At 42.5% G+C, this 16,294-nt stretch overlaps 1 protein-coding gene across 7 annotated transcripts in view; it reads left to right on the forward strand.

Moving 5' to 3' along the window:
• Positions 1–16,294, forward strand: part of ASCC1 (activating signal cointegrator 1 complex subunit 1) — a gene marked incomplete at its 3' end in the record, with an annotated part of 476,277 nt that overhangs the window by 24,371 nt on the left and 435,612 nt on the right. The window contains 1 exon segment of one of the 7 annotated variants that reach the window (XM_044056215.1): positions 15,534–15,649. 7 annotated transcript variants of the gene reach the window in all.

A 16,294-nucleotide genomic window follows, 5' to 3' on the forward strand; every position in this document is an offset into this window, starting at 1 on the left:
AGGGACATGGGTACCACCCCGGGATGAATTTGCAGTCTCCTATCCATTTGCTCAGGTTGATTGTGAATGGGGTCATTGAGGAGCTCTGCTTCACATGAATTGGAAGTTTGTTCCAGAGGAGTGGCAGTCACTGGGAGACATATTTGCCTCTCCAGCATGTTCTGTTAATGTCACAGACTAGATTAAGATCCCTAGTGTGAGTGACTCTTGAGACGTTAGATTTGTGGATGTGAAGCATATCCATCAATATAGGATTGGAGACTTTTCTGTAGGCCAGGCACAAGTCTCCTCTTAGCAGCCTATATGATACAGAATACAGTGACAGGGCTTTTAGTCTCTCCACGTACATCACAGTTTGGAGGCCCTGTATTGTCTTGGTGAGGAACCTCTGTGGTCTCTCCAGCTGCTGCAGGTGTCTGTTGAGGTACATGCAAAAGGGAGCATTTTACTCTATTAGTGGTCTGATGAGGGCCAAGTTTACTGGGGCAGTAACACTCCTAGACTTGGATGCGATGCCCTTACTTATAAGGTGTGCAACGTTGAATGCTTTCCTTACCACAGTGGAAACTTGGTGGTTGAAGTTCAGATTGCAGTCTAGCTGTGTTCCTAGGTCTTGTACCACTGGGTTTGAGCTTAACATTATTGGGGGATTCAATGATTGCACCCAGTTTGCAAACTTGGTAAGCCAAAGGCCATCTAATTTAGCCTGGATTGCCAAAAAGTAGTTTCCAAACAGTAAAGGGCCCAGCACAGAACCTTGTGGTATGCCACAGGTGATAGGACTACTGGTAGGGTTAGAGTCACTAACTTTGACAGTATGTGTTCTGTTATTGAGACAATTGGCTACCCACCTAGTGACGTAAAAGTTAATCCCCAGCTCAGAGAGTTTTTTTTCTAATGATACCTAAGTTGGGGATTGTGTCAAAAGCCTTGGCCAGGTCAAGATAGGCGGTATGCACTGTCTTACCATCATCCAAGGCTTTGGTGACATTCTCAAAGAAGTCTACTAGGTTAAATAAGCATGATCTACCCTTAATGAAGCTTAACTGGGTTGGGTCCAGAGTCTAAAGGTTACCTATGTCCTTGTTGATAAAGTCCATGATGATTTTTTCCATATCTTTGCAGATGAGACTGGTTAGACTTATGGGTTTGTAGTTCCCAGTGTCTGTTGATGGCCTCCCTTTGTGCAAGGGGATTACTGTTGCTTTTCTCCACACCGCTAGGACAAAGCCGATTAGTCTATTGTTAAAGGGAATGTTAAGTGGGTCTGTTAGGTTGCGTTTTAGATTGCTTAATAAGCATCCAGGGATGTTGTCTGGTCTCATTGTGTCAGTGTTTTTGGCTTGGAGAGCGAAGAGACAACCTGATCCCTAGAGGTATTAGACAGAGAACTGGTGTTGGGTATGTTTTAGGGTATGACTGCTGGGGCCAGGTGGGAGTGAAGTATGCTAGCAGGTTGGCGATTTCCTCCTGTGCAGTATGAGTGGTACTATATGTTACCAGTTCTGCACATAGCTGCACATTCCCTTTTATATTTTGGACATAATAAAATAATGCCTTATGATTATCCTTAACTAAGGCTGCTATTTTGGCTTCATACTTAGCTTTATAGGATTTCATGAGATTTCTGATTTGCTTGTTCAAGCTGAGGAGGAAATTCTTCCTCTGATGAGCCAGTCCCCTCTTATTCTTAGACATCAGTTTCTTCCTCTTGTTGTATAACCTGTTCATACTTGGTTTCCACCAGACTGGTGTGTTTTTTTTTGGTAGGATCTGGTTTTGTTCCAGATAGGTACAGTGGAGTCTATACAGCTACTTAAATGTTTGTACAGGGCATTTGAGTGTTACATAGATGTCTTTGTTGTCTTGGAGTATAAACATTTTTATACTGTTGCTTAGAAGTCTGAAGTTTGCTTTGGAAAAGTTCTTCTGTGTTTTTGCTCCTGTGGGGGTATCAGGCCCAATAGTTACTTCAAGACAGTTTTATGGTCTGACCTTACCAGGGAAGGTATCACACAGTGGGGAGTGCAGTGACTCCCCTTGTTGGTGAGTACTATGTCTAGGATGTTTGAGCCTCTTGTGTGGGTGCAGACTATCTGTTCCAGTGCATTTGACTTGACAAATCCAGGAACCTCTGGGTGACTGTGTTTGCGCTGGTTTTTGTCACACAGTTGATGGATGGATAGATGAATTCACCCATAACTATGGTGATAAGTGTATGAAGACTGATTCCAGTAAGTCCAGGTAAGCTGTGTGCTTTTCTTGGTTTATGGTGGGGTACCTATAAATAACAGTGATGTGGTAGGGTATTTTGCCTGGAGTTAATTGGACATGGAGTAGTTCTAGAGAATCCTACTCGTTGACCAATGTTGAGATGTACTTAGCTTTAATGAAGATGGATACTCCCCTACCTTTGTTTTTTCATGCTTATTTGGATGTCTGAACGTGTGGAAGGCATTGTAGCTTTGCACAGCTGGGTTGCTCTCCGTGGCTTTGAACCACGTCTCAGTGACTACACTGAAGTCAGCATCTTCCAAGGTGAGGAGTGCAGCTTCATGTTTAGACTTCTAGCATTAAGCAGCAGAACATTGAGTTTGCCTGGGGTGGATTTTGTTATGTCAGAAATGTTCTTGTTTTGACATTGTCTAAAAAAGATACAGTGGGGGAGGCAAATGCCTTTGCCAGTATTAAGTCTAGAGGAGATAGGTTCAGACCATTTCCGGCACAGCAGCATGGCCTGTTGGCTAGGTCATCCCAGACTGATAGGTACTGGATCCCCCTGGACTGACACCAGAAACTAAGCCAATTGTGATTCTCTGATAGCTAGGTACAGCTGTTGTCTCTATACAACACACCACTGTCATAGTACTAGTCTTATATGATGCTTCCTGAGATGTTTGTTCTCCTCCCTGCCTTATAGACAAGATCATATATGCCACATTTGGTTACATCTGAAACATTTAATCTCAATCACTGGGGTGGAACCATAAACCATGTGTCTCCTTTTTCATGTGTAACCAACTGTGATGGCCTAGGCTGCCCTCATAGGTTCCCATATATCTGTATTCACTGCTGGGTACCCCTACCTGTGTGGTGGTAACCTGCTAGCTAGAGGTCATACTTCCTTCCCACTTCATAAGCTGTGTTACACTTGCTCTCTGCCAACCAAATCCTCCGGTATAGTAATGAGAGTTTGTTCCCTTGACCAAACTATTTGCAACCCTTTCAGTGTGGTGTTCTTACAGACACTCAACAATCTGTTAAAATATGTACTGATTTCTGCTGTATATTTAGTCACACTTTAATCTGCCTGTTTTTGGTATTTTGTACAGCTCTAGGCTCAGTTTAAAACATGCAGACAAACAGTATTAAACCCTAGCATAATGTAACCAAGTATTGCTTTACTAATCAGTGAGGGAGTTAAAAACTACACCCATTGCCCTTGGGATACCTGATGCTGAATACATTCCCTTTCAAAAGGCTTTTATCAAGTGTCCAAATCATCCCCTTCTTTATACTGAGGAAAGGTTTTGTACTGAGCTGTGCTTCTAGGATTTGTATCCCCCCCACAATTTGCATGACTCCGGAGAAGTATGATTGTCTCTTGCTTCTACTGATGCTGTTTCTATTTTTATTCTGCCTCCAGCTGTTGCATTTTCTCTGGAGCTGCTGCAAGTCCCACACATTTTATTTCAAGTTCCAGTAACTGTAATTCAAATTCGGTTTTGAGATACTCCTGGAATGAAATAGTTTGTCCTTTGTCTGGTTTCCACACACCAGTGACTCTTGCCAGGTTGACGCCATGCTGCCTTTCAGATGCAAATACACCGACAACATTTTATTGTTGAACACCTGAGTATGCTAGGTTCCTTTTGCTTTAGACTTTTATTTTTAATAAGCTGTGCCACTGACATTTTAGCATAGTTATCAGAAGTGCTCATTTTCTGCCTATTTTCCTGAACTAAACTGACTAAAAAGTAAAACTGCTGTATACAACCAAACTTTTGTTTATTTTAACTTGTGGCTGAGAAGTTATACATGCACCTCTGGTAATAAAGCTGCTTTAAGCTGAATATATTCTGTTCCAGTGTCGTGCCAGTGCTACCTAAATGTGACAGCGGTTAGTGTTTGAATCTAACCAGTGCTAACCAAATATGTAACAAAAAGGAGATCACCGCCTCCAAAATATGATGACCAGTGCCAGAGATGGAGTTTGAGTCCTACTAAAGCCACTAAATATGTGAGGAGAAGGTTCTGTCAGGCACCAGAGGGGTGGCAGGTTGAAGTACAAGAAAGTGTACACAAGTCTAACTCAAAAATCAATTTATATAATGCAGTCTAGCCCCAGAGCATAAAGGGAATATGAACTTCTGTTTTTGGTATGAGATTTCAATATTCACCCCCAGACAGAACAAAAGACTGCACATAGGCCACCTTCAGAGCTCAGTCTTTGACTTAGCACTCTAGGCCCTTTCCACATCACTGTCTTTGTAAACCACTGTGCCTTCCAGTTCCATTTATCCGTGGTAACTGTCTTTCACACTTGTTTTCACACACATACACACAATCCCCAGGGAAGGCTGGCAGAATTCTGTAATTATGCATAGCTTTCTTCCTGTAGCAGTAGTACTGCCATCAATCTGGATTTGGCCAGAGATCTCCTATTACCTATTGCTCTTAATTAAGCCAAATATAAAATCATACACCGTGATACTGTTACTGGTAGTAGGCCCAAATGATCTAGCTAAACGGAGACATGGGCCACAGCTTATTACAGTAGTAAATGATAACTTTCTTCTCAGAGAATACAGAGCAATAATACATGTATAGTAAAAAGACCATCCACAAGATCTTAGGAGTGAATACGTAAACTTTACTTAAGCAATAAGGCAAATTATGTTGTTGCAAAATGAGATCCACGGTGGTGCAGCGGTAGCGTTGTGGCCTCACAGCAAGAGGTTCCCCCGTTTGATTCTCGGCTGGAGTGCGAGGGGTGCCTTCTGTGTGGAGTCTGCATGTCCTCCCCGCGGTCGAGTGGCATTCTGAAAGACATGCATGAATGGGCGTGCCTTCGTTGAAGGTTGGGCGTTGAGGTGGCAGCTCGGCACCGTAAAAATCTACTGCCAATCATTAGTGGACCGGAGTTCTGCTGTGGCGACCCCTAACTGGGAAATAATCGAACGGGAGAACCTCTTGCTGTGAGGCGACAATGCTACTGCTGCACCACCACGGCTAGGAACAGTTTTTTAGTAAGATTATTTATTATTGAGTTAAATGTGTCAAGTGGCTTTTAAAGGTCTTCCCTTCAGGTAAATTATTGTCCAGTCAGTGGTATTTGGTCTTGTTTTTGCTTTGGAGGTAGATATACTTTTCTAAAGGGGGTGGGACATTTTTTTATTGCAAGAGTAGTTGCTGTAAAGGGAAATGGTCCATGATTGTATTTGGTAGCATGGTTAGTTACATATATTTGTATGAACTGCTTGTGAATACTAGATCTAAGAATATTATGCTGTTGTACTGTGGGTTAGGTCTAGTGCCAGAGTTTATAGCTGAATAATATTCTATTCAGGTGCTTTTGTTGTGACCTAGAAAGTTTTATAATGAGTTATCCAATTTAAAAAAAAAAATTCAGTTAATATCCATGATATGTTGGATACTGTGCTCAAAAACATTGTAGTGTATGGAAGGGCGATACAGTCATACTAAAATACAGCATTAGCTTGTAACAGGAGGTGTAATATTGTCCACTTTGGGCTACTTTTCTTTTTATGAATTTGTGTTTGTTTTTGGAATCTAAGTGAAGCTCACTTTTGAATAATAAAAGGATTCCACTATTTACGTTTCTCAGTTGCGTGGATCCAAAATAGAATGTGGTTATCTTTTGTAAATATGGGGACATTGGAGTTGTTTTTAGTCCAAATTTCTGAAAGCCCTAGAAAATGGTTTCTCATGCTTAATCCACATTTCAAGTTCATCTCATTTGTTGCGTGTACTGCATGCATTAAAATGGCACATTTTCTAACCTTTAAAGTTTTTTTTTTTTTTTTGCTAGTAAAAGTGTGAGTATGGCATGGGTCAGAGTTTGGGTTGATATGTCCTGCATTTGTTATATGCTTGCATACAGTGAGTTCAACATATTTTCTGTTTTCTAACTTTCTCTATCCTTCAGGTAGAACAGTTGTTGGCAAAGGTGCTTGTCTGTTTTAGCTGGAGTGCAGTTTAACAGTCAACTTCAGCCCCACAAAATACATTTAATAAAATATGTAGACTTATAACCCTCTCCCCTAGAGAGAAAGTCACTTCACCTCCTCCCAAGAGCAAAATGGTTGCCAGTTTCTCAGTCATCCTCCTTTTAGACATTCATCTACATGGAGTGCTTTCCCTACTTTGTATCCAGACTTGCAGAGAGAGGATTTCCTTCATATAGACAACTGTCTATCTCCAATGCCAGTCCAAACCTACAAACTCTCACTCCAATCTCAAGCACAGTAAACTCACATTTTCCATCCCTGCCTCCAAAATCTGGGAAGCCATTTCATATTAGATAAAATCCATTCCATCATTCAAAACATTTCGACTTGAACTGAAAAAAGTATCATCCGTAAGCATAGTAATTGCAACTGCATCATGAGTTACTTGGTCACTTAATAGAGGAGAAAAAAATACATGTAGAACCACTGCTCAACTCATAGCAGTAATAACCTCATCTTATGGGTTTCTTTTCCTCTCCATGCCAACCCTTACTAAGAGTAACCATTTGAAATGTCTGGACTTGCTAGAGCAAGTACCGAAATATGGAGAATGAATGTCTGAAAAACAGACTTCCGAAATGGCCATTTCTTATAATATTGCCTTTTCTCTGAGGCATGGCAATCTCGTAGTTGTATAACTTTAGGTGCGTGTGCAGCGTGGAAAACAGATGTTTAAAGGAAAAGAGTGATTTTTGACATTTACTCTTCCTGAGTTTTTGGTCTTTTTTTTTTTTTTTACTTGACGGGACTTTGCATTTTTAGTGTCGACATTTCAATAGGGAGCCCTTACCAAACCTTGCTTTCTACTCCCCTCACTCAACTCCTCCCCATCTGCTCTTCTGTCTTATTATCCTACCTAGCTTATCCTATAGACTACATGCTGCCTTGCTAAATAATACATTCCATTTTCTAGAACACAATGTATTTCTGGTTGCAATTTTTTCCTACAATATCTACTTCTAGACATTACTCGTTCTATGCCATAAATGTATGCTTGTACTATTTTGTATCCTGTAGTAGTTAGAAATGACTAGAGATTGTGTGATTCATTTGTTCTCTGTACCGCTTTCTCTGTTACTGTTTTCACATTTTTTGCTGCTTTATTTCTGTTGTTCTGCCTCCAGGGCTGCCTGTAAATGGGTCCAGACGGATCATTGCACTACCCCATTCAACAAATGCATAAGTAAATACAAAAATAAATAAACCTTGTTGTAGTTTGGAAACATCTACAAAGAAAATTTGGGTCACCTGTTCTCTAACTACATAAGTTCATAGGTGTGTACTAGGCTAATGGCCCTGGAGCCTTTACAAGCCTAGCCCAAAAAAATTGAACAGGCGTTGTGCCACCCAATGTTAGTTCACAGTGCCCCTATCCAATAGGGCAACTGGAATGATCCCTGGAGTGAACTTTGTTACCCATCCACTCATCAAGATTTCTCTTAGAGGGCCAGTGACGTACTCTGCTTGACATGAATGGGAAACTTATTCCAGAGTATGGGCAGTCTTTGGGAGATGAACCTGTCCCTCCAGCATATTCTGTTAATTGTGGTAATGAGATTGTGATCCTTGGAGTGTGTGGTGTGGGGGGATTGGGATTTCTGTAGGTGTAGCATTTCAAGTAGGGCTGGGTCAGACCTAGCTTTGTAAGTCAAGCAGAGATCACCTCTAAGTAGACGATAAACTGAGAACAGCTGAAATTTCTTGAGTCTGTCCATGTAGGAAGTGTGTTTAAGGCATAGAATCCTTTTTGTGAGGTATTTTGTGGCCTCTCCAGCTGTTGTAGGTGTCTGGACCGGTACATGCCAAATGGGGCATTATATTTGATGACTGGTCTAATGAGGGATGAGTAGAGAGGGATGATTACCTCTTTCTTCCTGGATGTGAAACCTTTGGTTATAAGATGTGCCACGTAGAAGGACTTTCTGACCACAGTGGCAATGTGGTGGTTGAGGGTGAGGTGGCTGTCGACCTGGGTGCCCAGGTCTCTTATGGCTCCTTCAGTGTTTAGTGGGCTCCAATCAACGTGGTAATTCATGGGAACTGGGTTTTTTCCAAAGGGGATGATAACGCATTTTTTGGCGTTAAGCTTCAGGCCATAGTTCCAACACCAGTCATTGGTCTCAGAGAGGCCCTTTTGTAGGATGTCTGTATCACTTGGGGTGTTGATAATGACACCTAGCTTGTAGTCGTTAGCGCACTTGGTCAGCCAGAGTCGTCCTGTGTTGGCCTGGACTTCTGAGAAGTAGATGCCAAACAGCAGAGGGCCCAGGACCAAGCCCTGTGGGACTCCACTCATGACTGGTCAACAGTCTGACTTGAAATCTGCAACTTTCTCTCTGTGGGTCCTGTCTGTGAGCCAATTTGCAACCCACCTAGTGATGTAAAGATTGATGCCTAGTTTGGTGAGTTTATCAATGATACCCGAGTGGGAAATGGTATCAAAGGCCTTGGCCAGGTCGAGGTAGGCTGTATGCACTGCCTTACTGTCATCCACAGCCTTGGTGACTGCCTCGAAGAAGTCAACCAGGTTCAGCAGGCAGGATCCCCTTGACAAAGCCAAACTGTGTGGGGTCAAGAGTTTGGAGATTGCCTATATCTTTGTTAAGCAGGTCTATGATGATGCACTCCATACCTTTGCATACCAGACTCGTCAGGCTAATGAGGTGATAGTTCCCAGAGTCTGTAGTTGCTCCCCTTTTATGGAGTGGGATGACTGTAGCAATGTGGCATTTGTTAGGGACATAGCATGAGGTAAGGCTGTGACTGAACAGGGCACACAGATGTGGTGCCAATGCACAGGCCCAACGCTTTCTGGAATTTATCAATTCCAATGCCCTGGACCAGCTAATTCTGACTTCCACCAGAGGCAGCAACATCCTCGACCTGGTTATCACCAACATGGGAGACAGTTGCTCCACACCTATAGTCAATTTCTCCCTGGTTAAATCTGACCACAAATTGATCACCATGGAAATCTTCATCTCACCTACACCCCCACTAAGGTGACCACCCTGAAAAACTTCTCTAAAGCCGACTTTGGGCTCCTAAAAACAGATGTGGCTAACTTCTTGGCACCCATGCCAGTGGAAAATAGCTGCATGACTGCCGAATCATACACCGATGAACTGTACGAGCATGGACACAAATGCATGGACATTGCCATACCAGACAGAACTAAGACACTCGCCTCCAAAAAAGGAAGCCAATCTGGTGGTCCCCAGCCATCAATAAACTCGACAACAGAAGGAAGAAACTGTTGCAGAAAATAATGAAGCCACAAGACTAGAAAACCTCCCTTATCAGTCTCAACAAAAAGCTGAAATCCCTTACCAAATCCTCTAAAGCCAGCTATGAAGGCAGAATTGTGGCTGACAGCAAAAACAACCACAAAGCCTTCTATAGCTATATCAAAAACCTCAAAGGCAGTACCTAGATTTGCTGTGAGTAATTACACAGTGGCACCTCCTATACTGGGCCAACAGATAGAACCAGCATACTGGCTGACAGATTCAGTGCCAACTTTATACCCTTCTCCCCCCAAGAGCCCTATCACAATACCAGAAGAAAGCCTAGTACCCACCATTTCTGTGGCACAGGTAAAAGCTGCATTGTCTAAAGTCAAGAATACACCATCCATGGGACCTGATAATATCCCTGGCTGCATCCTATATGAGCTACAAAACAAACTGGCACCACATTGCCCTTTCTCCAATGAAGAGCAATCTCAGAGTTGGTATATTTAGTTAGGGGTTGTAGGGGGCACAGCCCCCCATGTCAGGAGGTGTGGGGGCTCCGCCCCCCAACTTTGTTTTAAAAGTAGAAGAGTGTGTAGGTTTTTAAATGTTTGAATGATGTGAGTGTGTAGGGGTTTGTATGTATTGGTTGTATGTGTGTGTGTTGTATATTAGTATAGGGAAGGTGTGGGACAAACAAAATGTTTCAATTTAGTGGTTTTCGATGTTTTTAGGTTTCGATTAGGTGAATATTTGATCAAGTGTGTCGAGCATGATCTACTTGACATTTTGATCGTTCATTCATCTAATATTAACCCTTGGGGCTCTGTAGCAGGCTATGACTTGTATTGCTGATCAATACTGTGTGTTTGTAAATTTAAACTATGACCACAGTAGCCTACTGATACAAGGTTATCCTGTTTTTCCACTTGAGAAACTAAGAAATGATTTACAGTTTCAGAACAGTCCTTGGTCAATTGTGATTGTTTCTTAACACGTACTTGTCTTTGCTTTGTGATTGTTTCCAGCCCCTCATACGAGCAACTAACAGGGTCTCTACCCGCTTCGCTCGCCACCCTGCCCCCTATTCCCTTCCGCCCCCGGTGGTCCCACCTTTATTGCACTCAAACCCCTCCCATCTTTCTAATAGCCAACCACAGCACTAACCCACCACTACCTCCTCCATCTTCCCACTACTATCACACGTCCTCAACTAACATGTACAAGCATACTTTTCCTATGCTCACTGCATGTACTCTCCTTGCATATCTTACATCCTACCAAAGCTCCATCATTCCCCCACTCAACCACTACCACTGTACTACTACTCACACCACCACTCATGTCTCACCCACACTCAGCTCCCCTCCCACCAGCTCAAGAACCATCCCTATGCACCCCTCCACATATTCTACCAACTATATTACTCGAACATAAAGCATCCCTACAACTTAACATAGTAACCCTCCCACCATACCTATTACCCACAGAGCACAATCATAAAGTTTCCCGTATAAACAAACATATTCAAAAACTGAGAAAACTAATAATCTCATGCTTATCAAAACTAGCCCTAAGTGGAGACATCCACCCCAACCCTGGTCATACCATCTCCAACCCCAATCTTCATAATCGGACTAGAAACCACAACTTCTCCCATATTATAGCCAATAGAAAGCCAAGTGACTTCCTTCTACTATGCCTAAATATTAGAAGTATATCCAACAAAGTCCATGAACTCCATGCCACCATAGACTTGTACTCCCCAGATATAGTCATCCTGACAGAAACCTGGCTAAAACCTCACATTAGCAGTGAGCAAATACTCCCTACAAGTTATGGCATACTAAGAGTAGACCGGCTAAACAAAAAAGAAGGTGGTGTAGCTATAATATTTAAACAGCATCTAAACATCCAGATCGTAAAATCATCAGCTCCACAAATAGGCAATGAAGAAATAATATATACCAACCTCAAAATTAACCAAAACAAAACCATCAACATAATTGGATGCTACTTCCCACCTGGCCAAAACATCCCACCCCTAGAAAACCTCCTCAGCTGGTCTACCCACCATCTCCCCCAAGAAACTATCATCTTAGGTGATTTCAATATTGACTGGCAATCCTGTTGTGGCAACAATCCAACCCATCATGTACACCTTCATGGCTTCACGCAACTAGTCCAGTCACCAACCAGGATAAATAAAAACTCCACCAAGCACACTACCCTGGATTGGATACTAGTCAGTAAGAGCCCCCAGTCATATATAACAGGCTGCTTATCAGATAGCCTCAGTGATCACTCCCCAACATTCCTACTCAAAAATACCTATACCAAGCTAAACCGGTCATCTACCGTCAGATACGTAAAAAACTAAACTTTAACCCACTCACATTCATCTCATCCCCTCAAAGAATGTAACTGGCATCCTCTAAAGTACCTCAGTCTAGATGATGCAGTTGAATTTTTTAATACTACCTTCCTGACCATCCTTAATTACCATGCCCCCATAAGATTCTCCAGAACCAAAGCACAACGCTCCCCATGGCTACAGAAAACCACTAAGTCAGAAATGAAAAACAGGGATAAAGCCTAGGAGCACTGGCGCAAAACCAAAACCACCTCAGCTAGACAGAAATTCCTAGAACTACGCAATAGAGTCAAAAAGCTAATAAAACAGGACAAATCCCAATACTACCAGTCTGCCCTAGACTCCTCACAACACAGCCCCAAACAATTCTGGTCCTCCATAAACTCCATCCCCTACCCAGGTAAAGTCAGTACCCCTCCTCCTAACATCCCTCACTCCTCAGAAAATATTGCTACCTCTTTCAACACACACTTCACCCAAACCATACTATCACTAGCTAAACAACACAACCCCCCCTCCCCTCCAGCCCACACCTTCAACTAGTAATCTCCCCACTGCCTTCTCTTTCTCCTGTACCTACCTCCAACATAAAAAACTCTTAACTAAACTTAAACCCACCAAATTAGCAGCAGACAGCCTCCCAAGTGAATACCTACAAATCGCAGCTGATGCTCTGGCCTACCCAGTATCCATCTTGATTAACTGATCTCTGTCAGAAAGTTACGTTCCCACACTGTGGAAAGTATCACATATAATTCCCCTCCACAAAGGCGGACCCTCCATAGAACTAACCAATTACCGCCCCATAGCTATTCTCTCTCCACTCTCCAAAATACTAGAGAGATGCATACACTCTCAGGTCTCAGACTACTTCCTTACTAACAGCCTCCTTTCCAGTACTCAGCATGGTTTCCGACCAAACCATAGCACCACCACTGCCTTACTCTCCTTTACTAACACTATCCTTCAGCATAAAAACAATGGCTATCTCTCCTCTGCTACTTTCCTAGACCTATCTAAAGCATTTGACATGGTCCCACACAAAAAACTTATCTCTGTCCTCAATAACCTATCCTTCTCACAATCGGTCACCAACTGGTTTCATAGTTACCTGTCTGACCGCCAACAATCCGTTGTATGGCAGAATGACATATCTCCCCAACTATCTGTCTCCATAGGGGTTCCCCAAGGATCCATCCTTGGACCCCTACTCTCTGTTTACACCAATAATCTAGCCTCTGCCACCAAACATGGCACACTCGTACAATAAGCAGCTGACTCGACCATCATCTGCTCAGCCCAGTCCCTACCAAAACTGCAAAAAGTCACACAGGAAGCCTTTTCCTCTGTTGAAACATGGTTATCCGATGCCCGATTAATACTCAACCCAAACAAAACTAAACTACTCATCTTCCAACCCACCAAACATACTCAAAACAACTCTCACTTTAACATCACGGCAAAAGACAACACCACTATATACCCAACTGAACACACCAAATTGCTAGGAGTGGAAATAGACAATAAACTAAAATTTGACATTCACATATCCATGACTATAAAAAAAGTCCACAAAAAACTAGGAGCGTTATGCAGAAATAAGCAATTTCTCACCAAAGCAGTAAAGATTTCAGTAGCAAATTCCCAATTTATCTCCACCCTACTTTATGCCTTTCCAATATATACCAACCTAAGGCAATGTGATCTAAACAAGCTAGAGACCTGCTACAACAAAATCGCCAAATTTGCCACAGGGGCATCCTACCGTAGTCACCACTCTCTCTCACTTGCTGAACTGGGCTGGCTTGAACTCCCTCACCTCCTTCAGTGGTATCAACTCTCACTCGCCCACAAACTCGTAAACCATCCACTAAATGTCCCATCCCTCCAGAATCTACTCCAACCCTATCGCACCACCAGACCACTAAGATCCAGCAGCAAAAATCACTTGCAGATCACTAAAGCCAATAACTCTGCTGGTGAAGCACTATTCTCTTGCGCCATAGCCAAATTATGGAACTCACTCCCACCCACAATTACCTCCATACCATCATGCACCCACTTCAAAACTTTACTAAAAGCGCAACTAAAAACATGCTGGCTATGCCCTTGCAACTCCCACTCTAATATCATCCACCCCATCCAACCACTACCTTTCTTTCCACTCCACTAACTACCTTGATTATAGCAAGCTCAGATGCTCATAAGCCAGTACTTATTATACAGCACGAACTTCTTCTTCTTGTAACATTTGTTAATGTCTGGTATGCACTTCACAGGTAAAGATTCTAGTTGTCTACTGATGTACTATGTTCTTCATCTGTAAATATGTTGTAAGTAATTGCTATGTAAATTGTTAATCACTATGTAATCTAATGTAAATACTGTCTGTTTATTTTAACTGTGGAGCTTTTCTCCCCGGGCCTCCGCTGAAAATGGACATACGTCCAGTCGGACACTCCCGGTCAACAAATTTAAATAAATAAATAAATTGCCGTCTTACCCAGTGTCAGTTGAAACTACAGTATCTCGGATGCATTACACTGGGCTACCAGGCTAGAAGTGTACGTATCCTTTAAGAATATGGAGATACCACCACCTTTGGTGCTTCCGGCTGTATTCTGGGGCCAAAAAGTATAGAATACATTGTAGCCTGGGATGCAGGGGTGCTTTCTGCCTCTTTAAACTAGGTCTCCATTACAGCAAGATGTCGACGTTCTCCATTTTAAGGAGAGCTTTGAGCGAGTGCATCTTGAGATTTATACTTCTCGCACTGAGCAGCATGACCCTCAGATTACATTTGTTTGTAGCTGTTAGTAGAATTTTGATCTTTGGAACACTGTGTAAAAAAGGTACTATAGGGGTGGCAAGAGCTTTAGCCAGTACCCGGAATCCCAGGGGTGACAGATGCAGGCCATTCCTGGCAAAGCATTGAGGTCTTTCGATCATGTCATCCCAGGCAGACACTGGATCCCCTTAGAATAACACCAGAAACTTAGCCAATTGTCAAAGTCAATCATTTTCTGCTCATACTGTGGTATCATTCTAGGTGATGGTAGAATACTGCTCAGGGCTATGGTCATAGCTGCCTGGGACCACATAATCTGAAAGTTCCATCACATATCTTTTCATGTAGTCCAAGGAGGTACATCTCTGGTCATTCACACCCACATGGACAATGACAGAGTCATATTTTTACTTGTTGTGCAGTGAGCTGAGTGCATGTATTGTGGCAGATCCTGGCACCTGATAGACAACTGACTGCCACTTTCTCCTTGTTCAACCTAGTGAGTGGGACATCAGTGTGGCTGATAATTGAGTCTCCTATGATTACTACATTGGACAAAGTGTTTTGCATTAAGGGCTTGGGTTGATGTGCACACGTTGTGGTCAGGTATGTGTTCTGGGGTTGGTGTTGTGTTGTGGTAGCTGTGTGTGTTTCTGTCTCAGGGGTCTCTGTTGTTAGGGTAAATTTTTATTGAGAGCCTCCACGAAGGTGGGTGTATGGTTTGTGTTTCTATTTTTGGGTTGTGATGGCTTTGTTTTGGAGGGCTGTGTGTTCTATGTAGTGGGTTGCAGGTGTTGACCTTCTCCTCTTGACTAGTTGGTCCAGTCTTGGTTGGAGCATGCACTGCTTCCAGTTTGGTGATATAATTGCATCTCTGTCCTGTGCAGATGCGGATGGCTGGTTCTCTTGATGCCTTCTAACTTGTGTGACTATGTACTAATGTCGTCTGCACAATGTGAGAGAGCATTACATGATGCAGCTGCACAAAGTTGATGGCAAAGAGGTATGTGCAATGCGATAAACATTTTTTGATATCCAAAAGTAATTTGTAGAGTCTACACAAAACATTTCTGCAGCACGTCACTGCTACTACAGCCTGGTCACCTGAACAACAGGCTAACTATGGTTAAATGAAGGAAAAAAATCTATGTTCCCTTTACTGTGCATGCACTTCATCTGCTTTTGAGTATTTATTTTGCTGAAGAGGTATGTTGCTTTAACAATTAACCTAAGCTGTGTATGCTTTCCTCCCTATTACTGTTGGTACTGTAACCAGTGTCCACCCTTTTACATCATGGCTATCTAAACTGCAGATCGAACAGCTAATCTTTGCACAGTGGTACATTTCTTTTGAGTTCAAGTGTTGAGGTAAAGTTGCAGTAATTAGTGGGCACCACTGCTATCTAGTGGTCAGAGTTTACTGTGTAACATTAACAGCTTTTGAACACGGGGAAACAATTATGTGGTTTGATCTGCTGCCATCTAGTGAAGCCTCAGTGCTAAGCTCATGTGCTATGGCATTCTTTATCTTTATATAAAAAAAAAAAAAAAAAAAAAAAAGTGGGCAGTCTTGAAAAAGTACTTACTGAATGTTTTTTCAGTTTACTTCTACTGCTTCCGACTCACTCCAGCAGCTATCTTTTCTTCT

Source organism: Protopterus annectens, chromosome 14.part0 (assembly GCF_019279795.1).
Source record: "Protopterus annectens isolate FY-2018-M chromosome 14.part0, PAN1.0, whole genome shotgun sequence".
In the NCBI taxonomy this organism is placed as follows: Eukaryota; Metazoa; Chordata; order Ceratodontiformes; family Protopteridae; genus Protopterus; species Protopterus annectens.